We start from the raw sequence: 15048 nt of genomic DNA, 5'->3' as shown, positions 1-15048 counted from the left end.
ATAGCAATTGAAAACAGAAGGGGGCCCAAGACATAGCCTTGAGGTCCCCACAGTTGTGAAAACCAGCTGTTCACCAAAAATCAATTTTTCTTGTCTTGTATGTCTTATTTATGGAAATATTTAAGTAAAAAAGTAATCAGACAAGTTAAAATTCGCTTAGTCTGCAGGTCTGCTGCAGCGGGGGTATTTTTAAAAAAATTGTTTTTATGAAATTAGAGTTGGAAACTTTAGAGAATAATTGAATCTTTATCGAATCGAATTTGAATCTGATCTGATCAGTCTAGTCTGCTACTGCTAGCTAAATAATTTAATTTGTTTTTTTTTTAGCAAAAAAGCAAATCAAAATCAAAGCTAGCGTAGCGTAAGTCAAAGTTGTGTTGTGTTTGCAACTTCTCACAAGTATTACAGTGTGATTTTCACCTTTCTATCTGGATTTTCATGTTCGTATTTAGTGAATAGTATTAGTATTTCCTTGTTAAATTTCTTTGTGATAATTTTCACACTTAAAATGAGAGAATTAAAAATATTTCGAAAGATAACCTCACTTGTTGAGTTGTACTGTATCTGTATGTCATTTAGTTTTTATTTGGGTTCAATATTCGTCAACAGACCCAGTAACTGGACTACCTTTCAATGATATAATGAATAAACTGTTAGTATTAGTGGTGACACCAAGTGTGTGGCTAGCAAATAAGCAGATGTTTATTTTTTATTTTTTGTAACTAGCCTAGGCCAAGATCTTGCTTTTCACAAGCCTAGGCGAATGCTTTTTTTTGTTATTTTTATCAATTTGGCTTATACATATAGACCTATCCCTTAATTACATTTGTAGGCCTACTGGTCCCAACTCAAGATAATTTCAACACAGGACCAGGCATTAACTTAAAAATAGGCCTAGGTAGGCCTACTAATTTTCCATCTGTTCAACTGTGAGGCTAGGCTAAGGGGTAGAGTTCTGTAGAGAACCTGTGATATTGGTACTATCAGATGAATAACGATAAGTATCAATATATCGATATTCATTCAGATCTATATTAATATTTTATTGAATTTAATTTGACCATCTTATGATATACTCGCCTTTGGCTCGCTGGGGGCTCCGCCCCCAGGCCCCCTAGCTGTTAGTCGTCATTAGTAGATTAGAGTTGTAACAAAGTTGAAACAAAGTGGGCAGTAAAACAGTCAATATTACGTAATTTAAAAAATTTTCACGAATACATTAGAGGAGGTTGGCAAGTTAATTTCAAGCTCCACCTTAAAAAAAACCTAATAAAACCTCTTGTCTAAAGTTTATAAAAAAAGATTAGTAGGTAGATAAGAGTTTAGTTGTAACAAAGCAGGAAGTGAAACTTACGATATTACGTTATATGAAAGCAATTCCATGTTTATTTTAGAGGAGGTTTATAAGTTAAGTCCGAGCTCCAATTCAAACCCCCTGCTAATAGGTAACAAAAAAATAAAAATATCTTTTTAAATGCTGTAAGATTATAAGATGGTAAGGTATTTTTACAAGTGAGTTTTTGGTCAAACGAAGTGACAAAATAAGGATAATTGGGGTCGTAATAGGGAAAATCAATATTAATGTAATAACGATTTCTTAGTTAGTCGTCATTAGTAGATTAGAGTCCAGCCCCAGTACCCCATTGTGGGGTGTTGACTTATTAGATTACTTACTACATCCTTGGCAAATTAAAAATCTCTAGTTACAAATATCTACTTTCAAACCTATTTCCTATAAAAATAAAAGGGGGGAATTCAAGACTTTGGGGGGGGGGGGGAGGGGTTGAAAGGCCAAGTCAAAGAATTGTAAAGAAGTCAAGAAGGCAATACAAATAAAAATAACTGTAAGATGGTTATTACCGAAAAGTAGTCTTTAAAAGTCATTGTGTGGGGGGCTTCCGTTCCCCATAAAAAAGTCAGAAGCTTAAAAAGTTATTTCCCATAAGATTTAGACCGACGCACTTGTAGGAATGACATTGGGGAAGTCAATATTTTGGAAGGGGGTTATTATTTTCAAATGTCAATTTCCGAAAAGGGTGCAAGACCAACAATTGGGCCAAATTACAGTATCTCCAGCTAATCTAAAAATGGGTAAACGTGATTTAGACCGATGCACCTGTAAGAATAATATTGGGGGAGGGGGGAGGAATTCGATATTTGGGGCGGGGGTTATTATTGTAGATGTCAGTTTTAAACAAGAGCTCAAGATCTACAATGGCGCCAAATTTCAATATCCAGCTAATCTAGAAGGGGGAAAACGTGATTTAGACCGATGCACCTGTAGTGACTATAGGAAAGATATAAGGGGAGAAATCGATTTTTGAGGGGGGGGGAGGGGAATTTTTATATGGTTCATTTTACATTCACCTTAGTGTTAGCTTTAATACAGTAAAGTGTGTATAGTTGCAATACCCTTGTGCCCATATAACATGTAAAGAGTCCTTTTAAAACTTTGTAAATGTTATGGAGCTCGTAAACATATTTCACATTTTGACATTAAACTTAAGTTTTAGGGGTTAAGGAGTAAAGTTACGAAAAAGCATGTACAGTGTAGAATTTAAGGTAAACTAAGGAAAATACAAAGCATTAATAATAATTGCAAAAAAATCGCAAAGGTAGGAAAACGTAGCGAAAACCAAAAAAAGACTTAAAAGGAGAGAGGTCCGCCATTTTGGATTTTTGAGGTGGTTAAAATTTGAAAATGGGAATTTTGCAAATTTCACCGATTAATTTAAGATCCCATACTACGTTACTGCCAAATGTCAAGTCTCCATCACGTTTCTAAACCTTTCAGATGAGCACACCAAAGTCGGCCACTTTCAACATTATTCTCCATAAGAATAACATGGGGCTCGTAAAAACTTTCAAATTTTTACATTAAAATTAAGTTTTAGGGATCAAGGAGTAAAGTTACGAAAAAACATGTAGGCCTAGAGAGTAAAATTTAAAGTAAAGTAAGGAGAATACAAAGCAATAATAATATTTCCAGAAAGAAATTAATTAAGTATGAAAAAATAGCGAAAACCGGTAAAAAGTTGAAAGAAATTTACCAAATTTTGAAAGTAGGGCGTTTTTTGAAGCCGAAGGAGTGCGATTTTCGGAAAACACCTAATAGGGTTTTGTAGAAAATTTAATTCATGTTCATGAAAATCCATTCAAATCTTTTCTAGCTCTTACTGTTTTCGAGCTATATCCGTTTGAAAAAAACGTGTTTTATCATTTTCAGAGGTCCGCCATTTTGAATTTTTGGCGGGGTTAAAATTTGAAAATGGGACTTTTGCAAATTTCACCGTTAATATAAGATCCCCTACTACAATAATACCAAGTTCAAAGTCTCTAGCACGTTTCTAAACGGTTCAGATGAGCATACCAAAGTCGACCACTTTCAACGTTATTCTCCGTAAGAATAACATGGGGCTTGTAAAAGTGGTAAAAAACCTTTAAATTTTGACATTAAACCTAAGTTTTGGGGGTTAAGGAGTAAAGATACAAAAAAAACATTAAATGAGTAAAATATAAAGTAAATTAAGGAGAATACAGAGCATTAATAATATCTGCAGAAAGAAATTATTTAAGTATGAAAAAATAGCGAAAACCGTAAAAAATGTGAATGAAATTTACAAAATTTTGAAAGTAGGCCGTTTTTTGAAGCTGAAGGAGTGCGATTTTTGGAAAACGCTTAAGAGGGTTTTGTAGAAAATTAAATTTCCTTTCGCTAAGATTCTTTCAAATCTTTTCTAGCTCTTACCGTTTTCGAGCTATATCCCTTTGAAAAAAACGTGTTTTGTCGTTTTCAGAGGTCCGCCATTTTGGATTTTTGGGGGGGGTTAAAATTGGAAAATGGGACTTTTGCGATATTCACCGTTAATTTAAGATCCCATAGTACAATACTACGCAAATGTGAAGTCTCTAGCACGTTTCTAAACCGTTCAGATGGGCACACCAAAGTCGGCCATTTTTAATGTTATTCCCCATAAGAATAACATGAAAATGAATGAAAATGAAAATGAAAATGATTTATGAATGAATGAAAATGATTTATTTAGTCAGGCAAAGTTAGGGCCACATGGCCCTCTCTTACACTTAACCTGTTTATACAAATCTAAACATACAAATAAAACAAAACAATGTACAATACAAATAAAATACTATAATCTATTTACAATATTTAATGTAAAAAGAAACAATAAACTTTTAAAACATACCACCTTACATAAACACCCACACACCTACACACGTACACGCACACACACAACACACACTCGCAAGAACTAGCACACACACACGCACACCTGTCAGTGATCAACCAAGCGCACGCCTAGGATATACCAACCATGGCCATACGTCCAGAAAACAGATTTTTTAGTGCTGTCACAAAAAAATCTGTTTTCTGGACGTAACATGGGGGGAATTCGAAATTTCAGGGGGGTTAAAATTTGAAAATACGACTTTTTGGAATTTTATGGGTGGTTTGGGCACTAGACCTACAACCACCGAAAATTTCAAGTCTCTAGCTCATCTAGAAGTGGTCTAGAATTTGTATCCCCAGTCAGTTACACAAGCGGCTGTATACAGGGTGTTCATTTGAAAACTTTCCATATCTGTTGTGTGCAAAGGTAAGGCTTTTAACACTTGTTTGTTCTCATTTCCCCCTAATTTGGACATGCCAAATCCAATAAAATTATTTTCAATTTCGAAAAATGCCCCAAAAGGGCCCAATTTGGGGGGTAGGGGTGCTTTTTGAGAAATTTTCAAATGTAAACATGGGTTGTGTGATACATCAATTTAAAGGTCTAATCACACCGACTATTTTGGTGCAATAAAAATGTAATTATCTTTAACCGTATTTACAGGGTGGGTCAAAACGTTTTTAAAAAGGACTTTGAAGTTAAGTGCCGTATTACCCAAACTACTGAACGGAACAGCGCCAAATTTCTTTCCAAGCTTATTCTTGATCTACTCTTTAAGATAACTTGTAATAAGGGCATTTTCCATGTTATCTTCTAATTTTTAAAAAATCTCAAATTTTAAGAATAAAAGAAAGGTGAAAACTCAAAATTCTTTAATAGCAAGGTATAACAAATTTCATACCACGTGAAAGGTCCTTTTTAAACAAACATTTTACGTATTTAAGTTTTCTTTCTATCTCTTACCGTTTAAAAATTGCAGTAGAAAAACTGAATTTTCCATAGTAATATTGTAACTAGTTTTCTAATAAAACAGCCAAAATTCGTCTCTAGACACATTTAATGGTGCATTAACTGAAGGAAACAATTCATAATTATTGATACCCTGATTGACAAACAAGTCGTTATGTTTTAATTTGTGAAAAACAAGTCTTATAGCTGATGAGGACAACCTACATGTGGGCTGCTTTCTGTAGTACCATTGACTAGTCAACGGTGTACTAATTTCAAAAAGTACTATTTTCTGTAGCATCTAATCGAATATGGTGTACACTTAAAAAAAATAGACTTTATTTTTACTTATTGGGCAGAACAAAAGTGTTTCAGGAAAACTGCAAAGTGTTTAACAATAGATATCCAGGTAAGACCTTAAGTCATAAAGCTGTAAATGATTTGGTTAAGAAATTTCTGAAACTGGCTCAGTTCCCAATGAGAAAAAAACAGGATGAAGGGTCCAAGATGAACTGACACAAGTAAAAGTTGTTTGATCAATTTGTAATTAATCATAATACATCGTTGAGCAAAGTGCAATGTGTTTTGTTAGAAAACTAGTTATAATTTTACCATAGAAAATTCAGTTTTTCTACTGCAATTTTTAAACGGTAAGAGATAGAAAGAAAACTTAAATACGTAAAATGTTTGTTAAAAAAGGACCTTTCACGTGGTATGAAATTTGTTATACCTTGCTATTTAAGAATTTTGAGTTTTCACCTTTCTTTTATTCTTAAAATTTGAGATTTTTAAAAAATTAGAAGATAACATGGAAAATGCCCTTATTACAAGTTATCTTAAAGAGTAGATCAAGAATAAGCTTGGAAAGAAATTTGGCGCTGTTCCGTTCAGTAGTTCGGGTAATACGGCACTTAACTTCAAAGTCCTTTTTAAAAACGTTTTGACCCACCCTGTAAATACGGTTAAAGATAATTACATTTTTATTGCACCAAAATAGTCGGGGTGATTAGACCTTTAAATTGATGTATCACACAACCCATGTTTACATTTGAAAATTTCTCAAAAAGCACCCCTATCCCCCAAATTGGGCCCTTTTGGGGCATTATTCGAAATTGAAAATAATTTTATTGGATTTGGCATGTCCAAATTAGGGGGAAATGAGAACAAACAAGTGTTAAAAGCCTTACCTTTGCACACAACAGATATGGAAAGTTTACAAATGAACACCCTGTATAGTTTAGACTCGCCTTTGGCTCGCTGGGGGCTCCGCCCCCAGGCCCCCTATTTTGGTTGGGGGTAAATGAGCCACGGGGGACAGGGCGCAAGACCAACAATCGGGCCAAATTTCAGACATCCAGTTAATCTAGAAATGGGTAAACGTGATTTAGACTTACGCACCTGTAAGAATACCATTGGGGCGGGGGAGGATATAATATTAGGGAGGGGGGGGGGTTGGAAATACGATAGGGGGATTAAACTTTAAGTAAACCAGAGTTTATACAAAATATTAATAATGTTTGCAAAACGAATTTACTTAGTTTGGGAAAAGTAGCGAAAATTGGGGGTAAAATTTTGTAAGTACAAATGTGCCACAGGCGGACAGGGTGCAAATTTCAGGATTTTTAGCTAATCTAGAAATTGGTAAACGTGATTTAGACCGATGAATCTGTGGTAGCTATAGGATAGATATAAGGGGGATTTCGAGAGGGGGGGACTTTTTAAATGGTCCTTATTATATTCATACCTTGGTGTTAGCTCTAATACAGTAAACTTTGTATAGTTTTAATAACCTTGTGCATACAGAAAAGGTAAAGAGTCTATTATTACCTCGTGAAACCTTTTAAATTTTGATATTAAACTTAAGTTTTGGGGGTCAAGGAGTAAAGTTACGAAAAAACATGTATGATTAAAACCGAAATTAAGCCAAGGAAAATACAAAGCATTAATAACATTTTTAAAAATAGCGAAAACCGGTAAAAATTTGAAAAATACCAATTTCTGAAAGTAGGACGTTTTTTAGGGGTGAAGGGGAGAAATTTTCGGAAAACACGTGTAAGGGTTTTGTAGAAAATTAAATTCCTGAACATGAAAATCCATTCAAATCTTGGCTAGTTCCTATTGCTTTTTAGTTATAGCCGTAAAAAACGTGTTATATCGTCTTTAGATATCCGCCATTTTGGATTTTTGGGGAGTTAAAAATTTTAAAATGTGACTTTTGCAAATTTCCCCCTTAACTTAGTATCCCATACTACAATACTGCCAAATTACAAGTCTCTGGCACGATTCTAAACGATTCTGATGACCATAACAAAGTCATTAAATTTCAATGTTATTCTCCATAATAATAACATTGGGCTCGTAGTTTTGGGGGTCAAGGAGTAAAGTTACGAAAAAAAATGTAATAGTAAAATTTAAAGCAAAGTAAGGGAAAAGCAATAATAATATTTGCAAAAATAAATTATTCAAGTATAAAAAAAATTCAAGCGAAAACCGGTAAAAATTTTATAGAAATTTACCAAATTTTGAATTTACCAATGTAACGCCAAAGAGGGTTTTGTATAAAATTTAATTTCCTTTCGCTAAGATCCTTTCAAATCTATTCTAGCTCTTACCGTTTTCGAGCTACATCCGGTTGAAAAAAAAACGTGTTTTGTCGTTTTCAGAGGTCCGCCTTTTTGGATGTGTTAACATTTAAAAATTGGACTTTTGCAAATTTCACCATTAACTTAGGATCCATTACTAGAATACTCACAAATTTCAAGTCTCTAGCACATTTCTAAACGATTCATTTGACCATACCAAAGTCATCAAATTTCAATCTTATTCTGCATAAGAATAATATGGGGCTCGTAAAAGTGGTAAAGCTTAAGTATTTTGGGTCAAGGAGTAAAGTTACGAAATAACATGTAAAGTGTAAAATTTAAAGTAAAGTAAGGAGAACACAAAGCAATAATAATATTTGCAAAAAGGAATTGTTTAAGTATGAAAAAATAGCGAAAACCAGTAAAAATTTGAAAGAAATTTACCAAATTTTAAAATTAGGGCGTTTTTCGAAGCTTAAGGAGTGCGATTTTTGGAAAACACTTAAATGGGTTCAGTAGAAAGTTTAATTTCCTTTCGCTAAGATCCTTTCAAATCTTTTCTAGCTCTTACTGTTTTCGAGCTATATCCGTTTGAAAAAAACTTGTTTTATCGTTTTCAGAGGTCCGCCATTTTGGATTTTTGGCGGGGTTAAAATTTGAAAATGGGACTTTTGCAAATTTCATCATTAATATAAGATCCCCTACTACAATAATACCAAGTTTCAAGTCTCTAGCACGTTTCTAAACAGTTCAGATGAGCACACCAAAGTCTACCATTTTCAATGTTATTCTCCATAAGAATAACATGGGGCTTGTAAAAGTGGTAAAAAAACCTTTAAATTTTAACATTAAACCTAAGTTTTGGGGGTTAAGGAGTGAGAATACAAAAAGCATTAAGTGAGTAAAATTTAAAGTAAATTAAGGGGAACACAGAGCACTAAAAATATTTGCAAAAAAGAATTATTTAAGTATGAAAAAATAGCGAAAACCGTAAAAAAAGTCATAGAAATTTACTGAATTTTGAAAGTAGGGCGTTTTTTGAAGGTTAAGGAGTGCGATTTCCGGAAAACGCCCTAAGATTTGTGTAGAAAATTTAATTTCCTTTCGCTAAGATCCTTTCAAATCTTTTCTAGCTCTTACCGTTTTCGAGCTATATCCGGTTGAAAAAAAAAGTGTTTTTTCGTTTTCAGAGGTCCGCCATTTTGGATTTTTGGGGGGGTTAAAATTTGAAAATGGGACTTTTGGGAATTTCACCGGTAATGTAAGATCCCATACTACAATACTACCAAGTTTCAAGTCTCTAGCACGTTTCTAAGTGGTTCAGATGAGCATACTAAAGTCGGCATTTTTCAATGTTATTCTCCATAAGAATAACATGGGGCTTGTAAAAATTGTAAAAAACCTTTAAATTTTTACATTAAACCTAAGTTTTGGGGGTTATGGAGTAAAGATACAAAAAAACATTAAATGAGTAAAATATAAAGTAAAGTAAGAACAATACAGAGCATTAATAATATCTGCAAAAAGAAATTATTTAAATATGAAAAAATAGCGAAAACCGTAAAAAATGTGAAAGAAATTTACAAAATTTTAAAATTAGGGCGTTTTTTGAAGCTTAAGGAGTGCGATTTTTGGAAAACGCTTTAAAGGTTCAGTAGAAAATTTAATTTCCTTTCGCTATGATCCTTTCAAATCTGTTCTAGCTCTTACTGTTTTCGAGCTATATCCGTTTGAAAAAAACTTGTTTTATCGTTTTCAGAGGTCCGCCATTTTGGATTTTTGGCGGGGTTAAAATTTGAAAATGGGACTTTTGCATATTCCACTGGTAATGTAAGATCTCTTACTACAATACTACGCAAATTTGATGTCTCTAGCACGTTTCTAAGTGGTTCAGATGAGCACACCAAAGTCTACCATTTTCAACGTTATTCTCCATAAGAATAACATGGGGCTTGTAAAAGTGGTAAAAACCCTTTAAATTTTGACATTAAACCTAAGTTTTGGAGGTTAAGGAGTAAGGATACAAAAAAACATTAAATGTGTAAAATTTAAAGTAAATTAAGAAGAACACAGAGCACTAATAATATCTGCAAAAAAGAATTATTTAAGTATGAAAATATAGCGAAAACCGTAAAAAATTTCAAAGAAATTTACTAAGTTTTGAAAGTAGTGCGTTTTTTGAAGGTTAAGGAGTGCGATTTCCGGAAAACGCTTAAGAGGGTCTTGTATAAAATTTAATTTCTGTTCCTGGATATACTTTCAAATCTTTTCTATCTCTTACCGTTTTCGAGCTACATCCGGTTGAAAAAAAAAAGTGTTTTTTTCGTTTTCAGAGGTCCGCTATTTTGGATTTTTGGGTGGGTTAAAATTTGAAAATGGGACTTTTGCATATCCCACCGGTAATGTAAGATCTCTTACTACAATACTACGCAAATTTGATGTCTCTAGCACGTTTCTAAGTGGTTCAGATGAGCATACCAAAGTCGGCATTTTTCAATGTTATTTCCCATAAGAATAGCATTGGGGGGGAAATTCTTGAATAAGGGGGAGTTAAAATAAAAAAATGCGACTTTTCCGAATTTTCCAAAGGGTTTGGGCACTAGACCTACAAAACGCCGAAAATTTCAAGTCTCTAGCTCATCTAGAAGTGGTTTAGAATTAGTATACCTGATCAGTGAGTTACACATCGGGCTGCATAGTTAATTAGATTAGATATGGATATAAACAACACAGAGGATAGGTACTCGTCCAGTAACCGAACGTGGATTAGGCGTCAGGCAGTGACGTCACCGGGTTGTGGGGGCCCGGAACGCCATTACAACCACGATACGATGTACATCCTTCGGTTTTCGTGGTGTAGTGGATAGAGTGCCCGGCTAATATACAAGAGGTACCGTACCTTGGTTCGAATCCCATCGGTAACATGAACTTTTTGTCAAAGATTTTGCTTTGAATGCCATTTCTTCTGAACTGTAAATTTTTTGTTAGAATTTTTGGCATTTATAATTTTACTAGCAGAGTACCTGTCCTTCGTACGGGGTTGGCATATAAGTATAAAATGATTATTACAATTATAGGCTACTCAAGCTTTGCGTTTGCAATGGGGGTGGGCACAGTTGGATAAAATTTGGTTCTTTAAATTTACGGTACGGTATGCTATAGCACATCTAGCATAGGCTAACCCTAATGTTCAACCACTGAACCTAAACAATAGAAAAAAATTAATTATCAAACATTCGCACAATATCACAAATTATTCATGAAATTAAAAACATAAACGTAACTGTAAATAATCCTACTTTGACAGATCTCATTGTGTATCACAGCTTTTTGTTGCTGGTTAGTTCAAATTAGCTGTTGCCATATTTGGCAACAATATAATAATAATAGTGCACCACCCTGTCAGGGCCGATTTAGCATTTTTGCGCCCCTAAGCCCAAATAATTTCCCGCCCCCTAGTCTGGTCCCAGTTACTTTCCGTCAAACCTTTATTTAAAACTATAGGTAGTTAACTTAAACTAACTAAGTTAATTGCTTGAATACCACTCTTCGTTGGAATCATTGCAAGTTTTTTTTAAAGAATTGCCTTGTTTAGCCTTAACAAAATGCCGTCTTAAACACTTTAAGCAATTTTATGCTTTTAATAAATGCTCAAGTTTGTGGCCGTGGGACTGAAACAAAACAACATAACCCACCTGCCACCTCACCAATCATTCCGGCAAAAAAAACAAAAAAAACATGGCCATTGATTCCAAGTCCAGATGATTTTGGGATGTTGACCCCAAAAAAACAAACTCCATACAGTACGTGATACCATAGATTAAACATCCTCCTTTAGTAGATTTGTCATAATTTTGGATTAGCTGAAAACAATTCTTGTTATTTAAGGAGTATGTTTTATCTATGTTTAAACCTAGTTTATGCAAAATAAAACGATCTAATCATCAACAATAGGTCGTCTCCTGTTTATTTTACAAGAAATTAAAGGGGGGCCACCAGTTGACCGACAAGATACTTGGTCGTCTTGCCACTAGACCGTCTTTTTTAATTAAATAGATAAATACTGAAAACCAGTACGTCGACAAGTTATTTCATCGTCAGTCCAGTTGACCGGCCTGTAAATCTAAATTATTATATACGAGAAACCAACTTGTCGTCAATTCTCCCGACCGACTTACCACTTGCTCGTCTTTTAGGTGGGGATGTGTTGAGCGGCAGTGCCAGCGGCGCGCGCAGCTGTGGAGGGCACTGCAGGCGTACCAACTTCTGTATCTTGTAGCGGCGGTTTTCATTCCGACGATTTTCAGCTATCACAATGCAGCGGACTAGCGAGGTTCTTATTACGTGTAATTGTTTGTTTCTCAATCGATATTTTGTTATACACAGTACAGTGAATATAAATAGGCCTATATTAGTTTACTTCAATGAAATAAATGTTTTATTTAGCTAAATAAATAAAAATACGCCGATTGAACAAATAAAATTGTTACAGACAACAGGAAGTCCTTAATATGATCAAAAAAGTGTTTATCTTTATTAAAAAATTACTGAAATTTGTAAACTTACTGCTGGCGACAAGGGTGGTGCCATACATAGGTTTATCAATAAATAAGATAAACATGGACAACCTTATGCAGCTATAAGTCAGGAAACATTTGTAGAAACATTAAAAAGCAATACCAATTTATGAAATATGATAAAATATTTACAGGAAATGTTGATTACTGTATATACATCGTGAGTATCTCCAGCAGTTACACACTGGTGATCTTTGAGTTGACTCTTTTAAACTCATTGATTATTACTTTTTTCGTTTTGAAATAAATTCTGTAATACTTTGAAATTGCTCGAATTCGAGCAACATGTACACGAGTTTGAATATTAAATTAACTAACATATTTATGTAATAGGAGGGTCAAATATTGTTAACAGTGGTGAGGTAACTACCGTTACATTTATTCAATTGAGAGATAAATACAAATTGATAATACCGGTTATTTAAAGCTTTGTTGTCTATTTTTCCCTCTCTTAAAAAATAAAATAAAGAATGAATTTAGACTTTTGGTGACATTAGTTTGTACTATTTATCCTTTAATGACACTGCTGTCTTGGTAAGCAATAGTTATCTCGGTAAACTATTTATTTGCTGAAGTGCACAGTGTGCTACTTAGCCTGAGAAACATCTTTTGTTTTATGATTTTGTTGTAGGCCTATTGAAAACCTTGTCTAGAAGGAATTCCCATTGCCTGTGTTACCGGGGAGAAGTTTTTCTTAGTAAAGTCTGTAGACGTCTTCGGTTTTACACAGAAACATGTAATTATAATTGAAGAAGTACATGTTTTATCCTCTCACGTTGTTGCGTGGACAATACTATGGTGATTCAATTCTGTGTACTTCAATTGTCTAACTGGCCCTAACTGACGCATCCTTGTTTTTTTTTTTTTTTACTAAATAATGTAGTCTTTACTTCCGTGGATCTTTGCGTTTTATTGTGTAACTGTCCTCAAGTAAGTCTGTGTTCTGAGTAAGTACTTCAAATGCACGGCACTACTGTATATTCAGATTTTCTAATGAACTATCATAGATAAAAGGAGTATTGACATGTATGTATGACAGAGTATGTCTACTCCTTTTATCTATGGTACTATTTCCAAGTTCATCTGGACGACCCTGCAAATCGTTTCTAGTAAAAAAAAATGTTATTTGGTTTATGTTTATGAACTTGTATGAGTGTTGTTAACTAAATTCAACTAAATTGTTAGCTAAATTCACATCAAATTAATTAATTTAATTTATTTTAATAGTAGGCTATTTCTAATTAATTTCAGTTTTAAGAACATATAGTAAATAAATCCTTGTTAAAACGGCTGTACTATCCATGCAATTATTGTCAAACTATATGTTCAAAGATTCCTGGACGGCAATGTTATAATACTAGTTGGAGCAGAGGTACTGGATCTAGGGTTAATACAGTTTTGTGACGTGTAAGGTATATCACTGCAGAAGTAGTTAGCTCAAGAATTATGACGCGGATGACAAAGATTGGTAGCTTTTGCTATAATTATTAAAAAAAACAAGTACATAAAATCATTCACAGTTTTTTTTCACAGTCTATTGAATAGCCTGCAGTTAAGTTCACTCTAATGAAGAATATAGACGTGGCCAGAGTTCCAAACGATTTAAGTAACAACTGTTTACATGAACTATCCTATATGTAAGTTTTTTTTATAGTGTGCAATGTACTTATTGAATTTTCATTAGTAATATATCATGGCTATATCGTTTATGTAAAAGTATCAAAAGATAGTAAAACGAAAACGAAACAATCAACCAAGACCAGTGACCGAAACAAGTGTCGAGCTGGCGGCGCCGCGCCTACCTCGGGATTCCCCGAGGGCAATAATTCATCTTTGAAGTAACACCGGTAACACTGACTCACTGGCCGACACGGATACCCGCCTACCACCCCCTTTGTGTCGTCACCCTATGGGGGATGCGGAATACTATCCCCCGGAAAACTACCCCCCCAGGTGAAACGTGACGTCACAAAATCTGCTAACTATCCAATATGGAAGCCGTGTCCGCTACTGGAATACTACCCCCCCTAGACAAATCATGCTATGTAATTTTAATTTTAATTCGAGTAATTCCGTTGGATAATAGAAAATGCGTGTGGTGAATATAAAACAGATTTTCGAAATGTTACAGCAAGTTTGGTTGGTTAGGTTAGGTTAGATTAGAACTGTTTGACAACTAAATTTGAGTGTCCGTGACTGGAAAACTACCCCCCCGGTCTCTGACGTCAATATGACGTAGGAACCTGCTTGGGGGGGTAGTTTTCCGGGGGGCAGTCTTCCGGCGACCCACCCTATGACCACCGGTCGGTCGGCCACCCATCCAAGGAAACTCTAGACATCGGCGGCTCTTTGTCGTTCGTTGACCAGCGTATTTTCTAGAGTTGAATGTATACCCTCACTCACACCAGGGAATAAGTAAACTGTAGTAGTTTTCTTGTTTATGAAAATATTTGCATTAAATTAGAAAAAAATCATTTATTTATTTATAAAATGTTATTATTTTACAAAAAAAATACACTTTTACCCTCCCTGTTGCAGCAAACCTAAGTACTTGTTAAACTTATTCTATTTAAATATGGAATAACTGTGATATTTTCAAAAAGTCATTTTAGTGTAAATCCAATCAGGCAAATAGAAATTTGCTTAGTCTGCAGGTTTGTTGCGGTGGGGGTATATTTCGTCATAAACTCTTTTGCCACTTAAGAGTCTTCAATAGTAAAGTGGCAACTAAAACGCGACTCCTGCGACCCA

At 34.4% G+C, this 15048-nt stretch overlaps 1 protein-coding gene across 1 annotated transcript in view; it reads left to right on the top strand.

Moving 5' to 3' along the window:
- Window positions 1-338: 338 nt before the first annotated feature.
- The window catches only part of LOC128981875 (dipeptidyl peptidase 9), a 143750-nt gene continuing 129040 nt past the window's right edge, over window positions 339-15048 (top strand). The window contains exon 1 of the mRNA XM_054404873.1: window positions 339-440. The gene's annotated coding sequence lies outside the window, so the exon portion shown is untranslated. The remainder of the gene's footprint in view (window positions 441-15048) is intronic.

The sequence above is a fragment of the Macrosteles quadrilineatus genome, unplaced genomic scaffold, assembly GCF_028750875.1.
Source record: "Macrosteles quadrilineatus isolate MER2022 unplaced genomic scaffold, UCM_ALF_1.0 Scaffold_1__1_contigs__length_201487025, whole genome shotgun sequence".
Lineage (NCBI taxonomy): Eukaryota > Metazoa > Arthropoda > Insecta > Hemiptera > Cicadellidae > Macrosteles > Macrosteles quadrilineatus.
Note: the sequence above shows the minus strand (reverse complement) of the source record. Positions and strands in the feature narration are given on the sequence as shown.